The sequence below is a fragment of the Gallus gallus genome, chromosome 1 (genome assembly GCF_016699485.2).
Source record: "Gallus gallus isolate bGalGal1 chromosome 1, bGalGal1.mat.broiler.GRCg7b, whole genome shotgun sequence".
In the NCBI taxonomy this organism is placed as follows: domain Eukaryota; kingdom Metazoa; phylum Chordata; class Aves; order Galliformes; family Phasianidae; genus Gallus; species Gallus gallus.
The window spans coordinates 165436516-165451419 of record NC_052532.1 but is presented as its reverse complement, the minus strand read 5'-3'; the positions used below and the strand labels follow the sequence as shown (position 1 = coordinate 165451419).

Sequence of the window (14904 nt, the reverse complement as noted above, 5' to 3'; positions counted from 1 at the left end):
GTAATTGCCTGTGTGAGGGAAGATCAGCATTAGAAAGATTGACATATTAGAACTCAGATCTTCATGTTTATGTGGGAAGCACATACACAAGCAGCACAAATCATTACCATCTGTATTATGAACAGACCCCAAAGCATTAACCTGTTCTATTAGTTGCCTGTGCTGGAAATACTGTTTATGTTAGCAAAGCTGAGGTACAAATCCTTCTAATGCATAATGCAGGACATTTTATACATTTGACAGGAAAGCAATTTGAAATGTTTTGAATGGAAACATTCTCTGCTGAATCGTTTTATTGTGATGAAAAATACCCCCAAGAAACAGTGACGTTAAAGACGCTGACTCTTTGGAACTCAGGAAAGTTTGGAGAGATCAAATGTGCCTTGTTTTAACATTTCCTGTGCCTCCCTTTTAGGTTTGCTTTAAAGGGGGGAGAGATTTGTTTGGCTCTTTTAAATGGAAATAATAATGATTAGCTCTTCATATAGTGCCTTTTATCTGTGGACCTCGGAGTCATTCACTAACAGTAATTTAGCATGGAAACCTCAATGTAAAGAAGGGGAAAGTATAATAGCCTTCCTCATATTCACGATAGATTCTGTGCCTTTATATATGGGGAAGAAGAGAAAGTTAGCTGGAAGTTGTGAAAGATCTTTTTATCTGCAAAGCTTTTCTTTTACATCTCCCCCTTCCTTGAGAAATCTACTGGGGTCTTTTCCCTTCAAGCAACATGATTCCCTTAGAAACTTTGGGGTGCATTCTGTGTAGCTTCACACTGCGCCCTGTCACACAGGATAGGAACTGGATTGGGAATTGGTAGTGCTTCTGGCACCGTCAGCTCCTGCGGGGATTTCTTAGTGCAAATCTTTGGGAACCGGATTATGTTTTGGAAGCGATTCTTTCATGTCTTCTTATCAAGGGCCTTGGGGCTTTAACTGTGTGTCTGTTCTCTGTGGGAGATAGGAAGTATTTTCTCTTTCCCTTAGCTCATACTAATTTCTGCTTTTTCCTTTGTAATTCTGGTAAGAGAGGAGGCCCAGGGAGATTCAGAGGTGCCTCTGCAGGCACAGAATCAAGCTCAGGAAGGATGGCAATTATTTTTTTGTTGTTCTGATCTTCTAGCCTGATGTCCAGAATGTGGGACAACGTTCACAGCATAAGAACCTGGAGACAAAAAAAAAGGATCTTCTGTTGCATTTTAGTTTTATCCATTGTTACCTCTTCCTTTTTCCACATGGAGAAGTATGAGTGGAGAATTTCTTTCTGTTGCAAAGCAGCTTTCCTACAAGCATTTTAATATAGTTAGATTTATAAATCAATGGCTTTTTAAGTGCACATATTCACCTCCTGGGGATGGAAATGTGTATTCATAAGCAGATTACAAAAATGCATTTTTGCAACCCTCCAAAAACAACCTAGCTTTATCTAGAATGGAAGGGAAATAGAGCTGAGCTCAAATGACACAAACTGACACTGGTCCACATCAGTAAGAACTTCTTCATCTCTTTCATATTTGTGTAGTGAACAAATACTCATAGAGAGGTTCAGAGCAAAGCAAGGGAGAAGGAAAGCACCATGTAGTTGGTTAGCAGTCCATCTTGGTCCCATATCCTTTGTTATTTAGTATTATAGGTCTTTTGGTGCTTAGCTTCAGCTTCCAGCACTGGAATTTCTGACTGAGAAGCAGGTCATGGATATACCTTTTCATAGCCTATGAAACCACGTGATATGTGAGATGAATCTGGAAAATATGAGGTAGAAATTTTTCTACTGCCAGCCTATGGTGGAGGTATTGGACAGGATGTCCTAAACCGTGTGTCCAAAATAGTCTGAAAAGTGATATTAACACCAAAAAAGCAAAAGCTGTAAATATAGGGATGTTACAAACCGGAAAGAAGCTCTTGAATGTTTTGACTTTCAAAGGATTTGGGACTGAACAAATAACTAGGACATGAGCAGGCTGCAGGGTTTCTGGACTCATAGTCTTCAAGAGAAATAAAGCTCAACAAAAGTTTTATGGCACTTAAATACTTATATTAAGTAAACTTTTAACACATTTTTCCTTTAAATAACTAGTGCATGTTTACAGCTTGTAAAATAAGTTTGTGAAGTACTTTTGGCAAGAAGTGTGGTATACCCCTAAATCATACAAGTTTATTTCACGTATTCAAAAATGCTGTTAAACAAACAGTGCACCAAACGGAGTTTCGTGGTAGCATCTCTGGAACATTCCCTTCCAAGCCAACTGCACTTAGAATTGTAGAATCATTAAGGTTGGAAAAGAGCACTAGGATCATGTAGTCCAACTGTCAGCCCATCAACACCATGCCCGTTAACCATGTCCCTCAGTGCCACACCTATATGGTTCACCTCCAGGAATGGAGACTCCACAATCTCTCTGGGCAACCTGTTCCAATGCATTACCATTATTTCTAAGAAGAAATTTTTCCTATTATCCAACCTGATAGTTGATGTCTCTTGTTGAGGGATTATTTTGTGAGTAGTCTACAACAGGATGAAAACCTTCCTGCATTAGTGCACATTGTAAAAACTCCTACTTGAGGGAACAAAATACAAGATAGGCATTACTATGGGTACTAGTAACTACACTCACTGTGGAAACAGGTTGCCCCAAAGAGCACTGCTTGATTTTAGACATTGCAGGCATGATGAGCAGAAAAGTGGTTAATGTGCTGAGAGCTGGAAAAGAGATGATGGTTAAATGGAGCAAAAATTGCCACTTTGTACCTGACTCTTCACAATCCTGCCTTCGTTTGCAGCTGTATTGTGTCATCAAACCATGTGCAATCCATGGGGTTTCAGCTGCACGACTCCCATTAACTTTAATCAGAGTCAGGAGAATAAACTGCTGAGCAAAGCACTCTGAAAATGTACCCCTCCATTCTAAACAATTATATGACTCTACTTTGTGCAGTGGGGTATCTCTCGGAGGCAGAGCTGAATGCTCTATCATTTCAATACCTGCTCTTTGTGCATAATGATATCAGCATGATTTGCAGCCTGCTGCATAATATAGTTGACAACAGATTTCACTACACAAATGACCAAACAATTGACTTCAGCATTTTTCTACATGAAACAGATACAATAATTTCAGGGAGATAGCAGGCATGTTCTGTGCATGCATGTGAGGTTGTACGGGATGGAAAGGCTGTTTAGGAAAATTCTGTGTTGCTGTCCTTTAACAAAGGTTGTTGCCAGGATACCATCAAGTCATATAAGATAACTGTGGCTGTGGCAGCTCTAGTGTTAAAGAGATATAAGAGCAATCAGAACCAGTACCACACATTTCAGGCAAGAGCAGAGGTCCAGGTGCAAGATGACATATCCCTGCTGCCATATTTACATGGACTATGACAATCACACAGACCTCAGGATGCAAACAGCCCTGCAGCAGTCAGAGCCTGTGAGTTACTGAAAATCCTCATCCCTCAATGTCACTGATCGAGAGATACAGCTGCCCAGACACCCTGATAGGCAGTGAGCACGTAGAGCTGGCATCTAGCCCTCTTACTGCATATGTGCTTCCCGGCTTTTATGCCCAAGCTCTCAATTGTTCTGAGTAAATAATCGCTCTCGTTTACAAATCTGCATTCTGAATAATTTCTTCGGCATTCAAACACGCCCCAACCTTTTACATGACCCTCAAAGTGCAGATAAAACCACCGAGATTTCCTGTGGGAACTTTAAAAAAACAATAACTGCAAACTCTTCTGAAAGACAGATAAAAATGTGGGGAAAGTTTCATTAGCAACAAACTCCAGCCCTTTTAGTTGCACCAGCAGCCATATTTTTTGTTCGGCGGGACAGTTTTTTGCACAGATGTCAAGTTTTGCTACTTGAGGAATGTGAAAATGAGAACAGAGTTTTCAATGCATTTGGATCAGTAGGCATAATCAGGTCTCAAGCCTACCCTTCCTTATCCAGATAAACAGTAATTCTTTACAATGATTTCTGAAGTGTACCATGTTCCCATTTACTTAGACACGCAGTGCATATAGTGGGAACCATTGAAAAGCGTTGTCCTGCATTATCTGAGGGATTTTGAAGGAAATGAAGCAAATCTGCTTTACAATACATTGTTCCTGCAAGGAAGGATCTCACAGAATCTAATCTTTTTTTTCATTCATTTTGTAGTGTAGCCTGCACAACAGAGGCAGCTCTTCAGCATCATTTGTATGATAATAGCATTACTTTGTCCCAAATATGGTGCACATCTCAAGGACCTCCGCAGTCACATCAGGGGGATTGTTCAGTCCAGACAAGGGGGAGGCAATTGTGGGGGGAACAAGACTCAGCACAGTGAAGTGAATTTCAAATATAACCGTTAAGTCAGTACATTACCTTTTTCTGCTTCCATCGAAAAGCCTTTTCAGCAAGGGACACATTTTGCTTCCCATGGAATTTCTGCTGGACAAGAAAAAAAATGAGCTTTTCCAAGAGACTTAGTCTCCTGAACGTCACCTGTCTGCCTAATCCTGGATGGCAATAGAGTGTTGGGTGGGCAGTAAATGCTTAGATCCAAAACAGAGGTCTTTTTCAGCGTGCGTAGGTAATTAAAGATCTGGGAAATCTGTGGTGAAGGAGGGTGTCACTTAGACCGTAATGTTGTTTAGGTCCAGAGATGTCTGAGATGTGTAAGAGTAGGACCTTGTCCTACAGCAGTTACGGATGGGTGAGGGTTCCCTATCTGAAAGCCATGATAATTGAGGGCATCTCACGTGGTCTTAATTTCTCCCATGAGAGTGAGTGAACAAATTTATTAATAATTCAAAACATCTGTAGGGTTGAAAGGGGTTGGTTCCTTTTGTTCTTTCTCTGTGATTTATTCAGGGAACCTGGGGAAATCGGCCTCCTCATTCAGACACTACACTGGGCAGCCTAAACATGGCAATGTCAACCTCCTACGTGCCAGTTAGAACACTGCCTAGGCTTCCAGGAGTGAAACTAAGTGCTGTAATGGGTAGTTTTGTTTTAACACAGCAATTAATTTGACATGAGTACTTTAATTACAGAACCAAACTCACTTTTCTTTTTTAGGGAAATGTTAGCAAAAAGCTCATGAAGTACTTGATGTGACTGGTTGTGTTTTATTCATGGTTCTCACAGTGTGTTGAGTTTCATGTGAATATTCAAAATTCACATTTGCTAGTGTACAGTAAGTTCACATTAATTAGATAGAACATAATTTTTTTAATGCAACTTTATCCATCTAGAGAACGTATTAAGTCTAAGCTGTGGGCACTAGAGTTGGAGAGTGTCTGACTATGAATCTATTTACTCCTTAAGGAAAATACAAAATAATAAGTAGGCTGGCTAACACCATAGACTATTGTGTCAAGGTAAGTAGATTAGAATAAAAGCCTAGAGATTGATTCTGTTGTCCACCAAAATATTTTTAGGACCATTTGACCTACCTTAGGATATTCTGCCTTGCCTCTACTTGGTCCATTTAAGTTTTCTCGAACCCTTGTATCATATGCATCTCTTCTAGAGTGTCTCAAACAGCCCCAGCTGCTTACACTGTGAGCAAGAGAATCCCTGACTGGGTGGTCCTCAGTCTCTGTGGTCAGTGAAACTCAAGATTTCCTCAGCTGGTCAGATGCATGTGTTATCTCCAGCTTGTCCTCATTATCTCTCTATACTCCATTGGCTGTACTCATGTGGCTTCTTGCAAGCCCATTTCATGTGTAGATACCTTGCATCTTGCATATCTTGTAAGTGCCTGATATTTACTACTGCATTCAGAGGGACTTAAGTTGGATGAAATGAATCTAACCCAATGATTTGTTCCTGACGAGAAAATAATAACCTACAGAATTTACAGTTTGACGGCTGAGCCAAAAAATAATGGGGAAAAACATCTAGCTCAACTAACATCATACTGGAGTGTCTTTCCTCCTTTACAGTGGAGGGGCTCAGGATGGAGGTAGAGGAGATGCAGGGACCCAAAAATGATACAATTTGTTCCACATTGACATAACTAAAATGTGTAGTCAACTAAAAGCACATGTTCCATATACGGTTGAATCCCCTTATTTTTAAATCAGGTCAATTTTGATATGAAAAATCATTTTAAAATAAAAAATGCAGAAAAGATTCCTTTTGAAAATGTTGAAATGAAATGTTGTGCCATTTGGAAAGTTTCATTCCTGTTTCTTCAGATGAAATGTCAAATAAATGAAAATCAAATTTACATACTTTCTACCACACGAAAACAACAAATTTTATCAAATCTATTATTCACCTACATTTTCAGGATAGCTCTATTTCTGATGTGTGAGCAGACAACTTATATAACGAGCACAGTGTGAATTCAGCTATAAGAAGAATATGACACTTCATTCTCTGTGACTGTTAACACTGTAAAAGGAAGACTGAAAATTCAGCACCGACAGTATTTGTGGTTGGCTACATAATCATTTTTACTGAATAGATACTGATGTCTATTCAGTAATAATATGAATAGAAACTCAATTTTGACTTCTACAGAAATAATTTTGGACTACACTTTACTTGACGTGAAAGTAAAACACAACTTAATAGATAAAAAAAGATAAGTAAGGCCTAGTCATTCTAGTTTATGTATTTAACATCAGCTTAAATTTCAAGCTACCTGTAAAGCAATTCTAGAGTAAGAAACTAAGTTTTTATAAGGGTATTCTCTATGTAAGCACTTGAGAACGATTTAGCTGTTTTTGATAAACCTCTGAAAATGTATGTAGTGCACCTATATTTGGTCAGTGGAGTTAGAAAGATAATCTCCCTTTCAAAGTCTCCATATTTCCATACTTGCTACTGACTGACAAAAATTGGTATGATAGCTTCATCTTACACCCAATCTTTCAAGTTTAAATTAGACCCAAGTATCAGCAAGCTGGACTCTTCTAATAGTCTAATGGCATTGTTAGCTGCCAGCAGTGAGAGTTAGGGTCAGAAAGCCTATAGGCGGCTATATTGTATATGTTCCTGTAAGAGCAGCTGAGTGATCCATGATTCATGTAGTCCCTTTTTCTCCTTGCTCTAAAAGGGGAAAAAAATCCACCAAAAAGCAACAATCCCCAAACAGAGAAGTGAAGCATCAATTTATGAAATTTGTTTTAGTGGATCATTAAAAGCTTTGCCTGGTGCAGGTAAATTGTTTGTATCATGGGATGATGCTTACAAGAGGAGAAAAAAAACTGAAATGGAAGTTTTTGGTGATGTGCACACCGTTTTCTTCATTTTAGTCTAAAGTTTAGGCAGGCAGGAACCTGTATGTAGAACCCAAAAAAAAAAGCCTTTTGCTTTTGGCAGTGCTGCCTTAACTTAAAATACAGCAAGGCATAGGTTCTGAGCCCTTCCTTCTAAAGCAGTCCTGCAGCCAAATAGGTCAGACTTTCTGAGCAGTTCTACATGTCTAGAGACTCATATGGAGTGAATCCTCACCCCTTCCTCAGCAGCTGGTCTCACTGCATGCATAGTGTTTCTCTGTTGCACATGCTCATGGTACCCATGGCCTTCAGCATACTTGAGACAACCCTAATTTTCAGAGTGAATTTTCTATGTGACTTTGGTCAAGTCACATTTTAGTTTCCTCATCTGTAGGCTAGGGATTATATATATATTGGAGTGAATGGAGGCTAAAATCACTGATGTTTGTAATTTGTGTTGATATTCTTTGAAGGGAGGCAGGCACAATGGAAGTGCAAACAAATTGTTGTGGCTGTTTATTATTTCAGTAAATGGAAAAGTTCTTCAAAGCAGAGTTCAGAGCAAGCACAATAGAGTGGAAAATTACATGTGCAGAGCTAAGAAAGACAACAGAAAGGCATGAGGAAGAAATTTTATTGCAGTCGATCTACTAATCAGTGAGTTATATACATTTATTTTCCAATATGCATTATAATATTAGCAATGAGTCTCTCAAGGACAATATAAGATTTGGGCAGGATAAACGAATACCTTGCACATGGATTGTGTAACTTGTCGTGATTGTCTCAGGTCTGACCAACTCAGGGGTGCAGGCATGGAAGTCATAACTTTGGTGGGGATGAACTGCCCTGGTGACTTGTCCTGAGAGTGAGTTATAAGAACTATTTCCTGGTGGGCAGGTTATTCACATTTGTTGTTATTGTTTCTTCTCTTCTTAAAATGGGAACATTGTAGATCATTTCCTAATGGGGATGAGCAGGGTGAAAGGGCATTGTGAATAAGACCTCCATGTAAATGCCAAGGGCTGTGGGTGTGGAAATGGCCATTTGGCGGCTTACAGGAAATTAAATCTTTGTAATTTCGTTCCTACAGAAACAGTTATCACCACATCACCATTGTCACCAAAATGTTCAGCCCTGTTAGTCACATCAGCAAAGATGTCAGGGCAGAGTGAACGTGTACAGTTCCTATAGGCATGACCCCTCAAACTTAGCACTGTTACATGCCGTGAACAGAAGTCCTTGTCATGTTCTTACTTACACTGTCATTTCTGTCCCTGAGTAAGTCTTCTACATTCCCAGATTGTCACTCTCACACTTTTTATATTCAGTTATTCCCCTTACAGAGAGAGATGTCATTGAACCAAATCCCAGATGTAGACTATCCTCCATTCCAGGAGATGGATACTGAGTGTAAACGACATGAACTTAGAGCTTGCAGCCAGGCTGTATAACCAGCAAGCTCCCCTTCCTGAGTTGAAATGTTCTTGAAATTTGGTTTGCCAGGTGTATTGCCTAGAAGCAGTAACTAAAAGCTTAAGTCTCTCCAGTATAAAATGCACACATAAAAGACAATATTCTGAAGTGGGGTAGATTATACCAGTTCCAGTGTGGTGGGAAGGTGACAGTATGCAGTAGGTCATGACATGCATTATTTTTTAATATCTATATACCAACAAATGACAGAGAGACCTCGAGAGGAGAAAAGATGTGAAGAGCCAAAAAATGGAAAGGATAAAGAGAATCCCTAGACCCTAAAAGATTCATACCTGAAAGCTGCATGAAGTAGGAGAGGAGTTTAGCTGTCCTGAACAAGGACAGAACTAAAGAGTTATGATAATATGCTGCTACTTTATTTAAATAGCCCATTAAATTCTTTTTATTTTGTGGGATCTTTTTCTTGGAAACTGGGGTCCTTTTGACAGCGAAGGAGAGTTAACCCTCCTTAAAAAGCTGACCCTGTTACAAAAGGGACTGCTAAGAAAAATTGAAAACAGCCTCTTAACAATGGATGCTTCAGTTATACTGCACAACTGTTGGAAAAGCATGTCTCAGGACTTCCAGAAGGCTGCTGCATAGAGCTGAAAAGCGATTAAGGCTGGCAGATCACTGTATAGTTTTGCACTGCCAGTCTTGAGACTGCCTCAGTAATGGTGTGACTTACTCAATTCAATATAGCCTTGAAAAGGGACCTCTTGAGCTCAGAAATGCTGTTGTGTAGACCACTCATTTGCCTCGAGGGGATTGTCACAACATTTCCATGGCAATTGCTGTTGCAAGCTGAGAAACGTTCAGGAGGCTGCCATAATATAGAGACTGTATAGTAGGTACTGACTTACGTGTGCATGTATGTGTGTGTGTGTGAGAGAGAGAGAGAAAAAAATATCTAACGAAAGATCTATCTGACCTACTAATGTAGCTGAACTAGCGGAGGTGTTTGTCTCAGTGCTGTAAAGATCTGTTTTTAGACTCATTTCTGAGCTTTGAGTGGATACATTTGCAGAAATCAGGATTGTTTTGTGAATTATTTGTCAGCAGAAAAGGAAGGCTAAATGCATGAGATAATGTATTCATAATGCATAATTTGACTATTTTAGAAGCAATTACGCTTTTGAAACCATCAGCATAAGCTTAATGCAGACAAAATGGAGCTCTTAGTAGCCCCCCTGAAGCCCTCTTTCCTTCCTTTGCCATTGAACATCAAACAACCATTTTTTTCTCACCTGAATAATTTCTGCAAATCCCACTATATCGATCATGCTAAAATCTTTCTGTTTCTTCCTAGGCAATGTCACTAATATTGGCCTTCCCACCTCCTCCCCCTTGTTTTCTCTCAACTCAGCCCTTATCAGTTCTCATTTCAAAAGCCATCACAGCACTCAGCCACCTCAGGAAGACTTCTGAAAATTTAATGTAGAATAGATGCAAGATTTCAATTTGGGGCCAAATTTTTGTTCAAGCTTACAGTATACAGCTGTGCAGGCTTAAAAACTTAGTAGTAGCATTACTGAGGTGCTGTAGGACTTGACTTCTTGCCAGCTGTCTTTAGCTGGAACCACCAACACCTAGTAGCAGTGGAGAGGAGAGAGCACACAGACATTGCTGCATCCTAAATACACCAGCCAAGGTCCTTGGGCAAGCAAACAGCCTGGTGTACATGTCACATTATTTCATAGCATTATAGAATAATTAAAGTTAAAAAAAGACCACTAAGATCATCTAGTCCAACTGTCAACTCATCAACAGCATGCCCACTAAACCATGTCCCTAAACATTTGTAGTGTGCCAAGGATATTGTCACCTGTCTACATTTTATGGCATCTCACTTGCCTTTTCTTTTAATCCGATGACCTGTTGTATGTTCAGCAAGCATCAAATATAAGGTCATTTTTGAGAAACTTCACTGCTTCATGCTTCTTTTCCCCTCACCATACACAAATGTTACTTACTGCGTCTCACCCGGTTCATTTTGAGTTAAATGCTGTGATATTGAGAAGACAAACTCCAATTCTATCAGTGTTTTTTCTCTTTCTGATGATGGATGCTGCTGGGAAGAAGTAAATTTGCAACGGGTTATTTCAGCTAGAAAAGGAATGATCTGTTTCACATATCTACAGAACTTATGACTTGGTGTGATGGGCTTAAGTGGCGGTAATAGACCAATATGACTGAGATTTGGAAGTTTTTTCTAACAATAAGGACAGTGAAGCATGGAAGAGACTGAATGGAGAAGCTGAAGTGTCTTGACTTTTTTTGACTCAGTTTTTAATGCTGAACAAACACCTATAAAGAATAACACAAGCCTGGTTGGTAATGCTGTGGTGCTGGAGCTAGCCTGAATGACCTCTTGTGATGCTAGAGGTTCTGTTCATGTTCTGATTATGAATTCTCCTGCCTGATGGCTCAGCTATAAGCTATCCCTATTCCAATTTACAGCCATGACTTTAGGAATTTCAAAGGTTAATTTTGCCTAGGCTCTTGTTATGCAGAGTCATGAAGCATCTTTCTTTTTTTTCCATCAGTTTATACCTCTCAAGATTCTAAACAGTAGCAGCCTGACTAGTTAGGATGCTTTTTACAGTAACCTACCTTAATTTTCTGTATTCCTAATCTTGCACCTTTAATCTGTCCCAATTAGCTTTACAATATGGTTTCCCATGGTTTTGTAGAATGTTTCAGAATTGACACAAGCAGCCAGATATGTCATATAGAGCTCAGACTGCTAACAGCATGTTAACGGTCAAAAAGTATTTCATCTCTCCTTGATAACTAGAAATAAAATTCTGCAAAAAAAGGAGTCCTGAAGTATAGTAAAACTCTTTAGTAAAGCAATGTGTTCCTGTTATTTAACCTATCACTGGCAGGTGACCTGTTATCCAGGATCAGAGAGCAGGATAGAATTTCTCCTTCCGCTGCTGACATTTTCAGCAGCTCAACAAAGGGCAGTTCATTTTCTCATTTGCTTTCTCTGCTGTGATTAGAAGAAAACTTTCTCTTATATACTCCCTCGACCCAAGCAGTTTGGATTCACTTGGTGTTTTGGGGTGTGCTGTCTCCTTGCTGTCACATCCGAACAAACTTCAGAGTCAACAGCTGATTTATTCTTTTTGTGTCTCAGAAAGAATCCTCCTGGTTGAACTCTGAACCTCGCTGTAACATGCAGAGTATGCTCAGTCAAAATGCCTTTTGATCTTTCTTATTGAAAGATGCAGTTTGACAATCTTGATGATTCTCAGCAGTACTCCAGAGATCTGTTCTTTTTGTATTCCTTGTGGGCACTACAGTGACTGTGACCACTGTGGCAACACTTCAATATGCTTTCTGTATTCCTCTACATCTTCAGAAAGTTTGTACATTTTTTTGTGTGCCTGCCTGTGTACAAATGTGTTTGCATATTTGTTACCAACTGAAATCAAGACAGAATAAGAAATGAAAATCATATACGACAAGCCCTGAATTGCCAGTAATGAACAGAGAGTACAAAATCAAATTAAAAAACCGTATGCTAAGAGATAGCATTAGGAACAATTTGACATTTATTGAACAACAGATGGTGATTAAAAGCATAAAACCTTGATTGTCTTGCTAAAAACAAGCCTCATAGTTCTGTCTAAGGAATGTATAACATTTCAAACAAAATACTCTAAGCATCAATGAAATCTCAGGAAGATCAGTCTTGAAGGTGTTCCTGTATGTACTCTTATCAGAAGCGTTGCTAAAGTTTTCTTTTAACAGTATCACATTTGTAGCTTGACAGTTTCCTGGAAAGGAATCTTCTCCCATGCAGGCCGCAGATAGTAAGCACTTAACAAAGAGAACATGCACATTAAACTTATTTTTTTTTTTAAGTGAAGGGGGACCTGCCTACTCTCTTTTCCTTCTACACTCTTCTCTCAGCTTTCAGTGAGTTGTTTGAGGATGCAGTGTGCATGTCCTTCAGAGTGTGAACCACAAGGGAGTGGGTAGGTCAATCACCCTGGGGCAAACCTGGGTGTGAAGAGAGACTTGAAAATTATTTAGTACTCTGTCCTCTTCTCTTTCTCCTTAGATGCTATTCTCTGCCTGTGATATACTTGATAAAGGTATTGTCTCTGATCTGTGGCTTTGAGTCACAGATCCCTAAAAGTCTGTATCCTGCCTGCAAAGGAAGTCATGAAACATGTTTAAGATAGATCATCTATTATCTGTTGATCTGTATTTACTTTCTAGTGGGAAGAGGGTGGAGGCACATCATTCCAGGCAGTGCTCCTAGGGGATCATCCCCTTTTTATCTCCAGTCAGTACATCTTGCCTGGATGAATCTGAACTCAGAGACAGTCTATTTGTGGACACAGATTGAGATATGCTGAATTTATATTTATAGGATCAATTATGAACTGTTTTGCCTCATCTCTTTCCCTTTGTGCTAAACGATTTATTGCATGCTTGTGTATAACGGTGCCCTTAGGAGTGACATAATGATAATTAGCATAGGATACATTAAGTAATATGTTAGATGCAGCTAAGATACATAGATGCATTTATCTGAGATAATACATTAGATAGGTGTATTGCACAATTCAGCTTAATTGCTCTGTTAATCTAGCTACCCATCCTTCCTTGTGTGCCCTGTTGTAATGTCATCTATGGATGAGTCTTGCCTTATTTTCTCTATTTAGAAAGCCATTCTACACTCTTCAGACTTGTTGGCCATCATATCATCTTTTGCTCAGATCATACTTCTCTGCATCATCTGTTGTCCTCCTTTTTCTCCTTCAGCATTTTTACCTTTCCCTCCTATGTTGGTCCTGCCTTCCTTAGCTACATTTCATTGACCATGCATAAAGAATTTCTAGTCTTTATTCACATATATTTGCTCTGCCAAGTCTGATTCACAGATTACATCTCCTGTGTCTATGAACAATAGCCAACAACATGGTCCTAAAGACTTCATGATACAAGATATTTCCTGTCAAAAATATTCCCCAAAGCACTTTGGAAGACAATGACTGTAAAGTCTCAAACCACAGAGCAGATAATATGATTTTAGAAATTATGAAGATTCGTGTGTCTGCATACAGGGGAAGATAAGCATGTGCACTATGTGGTTTGTCCCATCTTTGGATACTCATGATGAGGTGACTGAACTGCTCTCTGAGGCAATTATACCTTTTTACGATGAATGTTGACTAAATGACTACCTCAGGCTAGAAGTTTAGCTAGTAGGAAGTAGATTATGATCACAAATTGGAAAACGAGACATCTAATTTTCAAATTCTGTGTGCCAGCATCCTTGTGTTTCATTAAAAATATTTACTTTTTTGGTTAGCATTTTTCAGATTTTGACTTTTGACCAGAAGGCTATTTTATTTGATTTTTTTTTCATATCATTGCAGGAATTTCATGTCAAGATTTAATGTAAAATATAACTTTGAGAATAAGAAATGATACTACAAATACATGACATTTTAACAGCAGAAGAGAACTCTAATGAAAAATCTGACTCAGTTAAAGCACATATATTCTGACCTTGATTTTAATGGTGCAGAAGACTGCAGAAAAACATTATTTCTAGTTAAGAAAATTGCAGTTAGTATCTACTCGTTAGTGATAAGGAAAGTAAGTACAATTTTGAAGGGGAATACTGAGGACTACAGTAAGAGCAAGGTGAAACTGGAGGGCATAAGCAGTAGTGTTGTTAAAATGAACATCTGAAGAGTCTAGACACTAAATACAAGAACTCGTCTTCTTCAGAAGCAGCAAGATGGCTAGTGAAGCCCTCAAAGGAAGACAGATAAAATACTTGGAGAAAGATGGAGAGGATGATGTTCTTGTGATTTTCCATGAAAGTATCCAGGATCTTGAAGTCTTCTGTCTTTGGAGATGTTCAAAGTGCTGAACAACCTGAGCAAAGCTGACATTGCTTTGAGCAGATTGTAAGACCAGATGACCTCAGAGGTGCCTTTCAACCTCAGCTACTCTAGTACTTGGTGATTATTTTTTGAACTTCAGTCATGGAAACATGGGAATTTTTCTTTATATTGGACATCAACAAATCTCATAATTCCTTTTCATTGCTGCTGGGTACACAAAACTTTTCTGCTATTATCCTGTAAAATTTTGTATTGAAGATGTAATCTGAGCAAATATTTTTCTTAGGCAAAGGCTTATTATTATTGCATTGGAAGAAAGCAGTAAAAGAAAGAAGATA

The 14904-nt window shown here is 39.0% G+C and overlaps 1 long non-coding RNA gene across 1 annotated transcript; it reads right to left on the bottom strand.

The window, feature by feature from the left end:
- Positions 1 to 913: 913 nt before the first annotated feature.
- On the bottom strand, positions 914 to 10764 carry LOC107051824. Its single transcript, XR_001463736.2, has 3 exons — positions 10664 to 10764; positions 4366 to 4428; positions 914 to 1164 (listed from the first exon to the last, which is right to left on the bottom strand). It is a non-coding gene; the product is annotated as an uncharacterized LOC107051824 (long non-coding RNA).
- Between the last annotated feature and the right edge of the window lie 4140 nt (positions 10765 to 14904).